This window comes from Penaeus monodon, chromosome 24 (assembly GCF_015228065.2).
Source record: "Penaeus monodon isolate SGIC_2016 chromosome 24, NSTDA_Pmon_1, whole genome shotgun sequence".
Taxonomy (NCBI): domain Eukaryota; kingdom Metazoa; phylum Arthropoda; class Malacostraca; order Decapoda; family Penaeidae; genus Penaeus; species Penaeus monodon.
In genome coordinates, this window is record NC_051409.1 from 15,044,643 (window position 1) to 15,045,113 (window position 471).

The window sequence follows — 471 nt, forward strand, 5'->3', positions numbered from 1 at the left end:
GGTTGAGATGCGTGGGTCGTTAGCAAGCTTGCCAAGACGGAGGTGGACGTAGGTGGGGTACCAAGGTTCAAGAAAAGACTTGGATTACGAAGGCGTTTGAGGTGGGCGGGAGGGCGGGCTGTAAGTGTGGGGTGGGGGGTGGGCGGCTGTAAGCTGTGGGTGGGCCGGTTTGGGCGGTGAATTTGGGGGTGGGGCGGCTTGGGTTGTGGGGGGGCGGGGTAATTTTGTTTGGGGTTTGGGGGCGGGGGGGTTTTTGGGGGGGCTTCGGCGAAAACGGGGGTTTGGGGGTTTGGCTGGCCTGTGTTTGGGGGGCTTTTGGGCGGGGGGAAGGGGGGCAGGGGGAAAAAGAGGGGGAGGGGGGGCCAAAAGGGGAGGGGAAAAGGGGAAAGGGGAGGGGGGAGAGGGGAGGGAGGAGGGGGAGGAGGGACCTGGGGTTGAAGGAGGCCGAGGGGCGGAAAGGGAGGGGGGGGA

The 471-nt window shown here is 65.4% G+C and overlaps 1 protein-coding gene across 1 annotated transcript in view; it reads right to left on the reverse strand.

The window, feature by feature from the left end:
* LOC119588873 overlaps positions 1-471 on the reverse strand; it is a 72,360-nt gene that overhangs the window by 37,421 nt on the left and 34,468 nt on the right. The window lies entirely within an intron of this gene.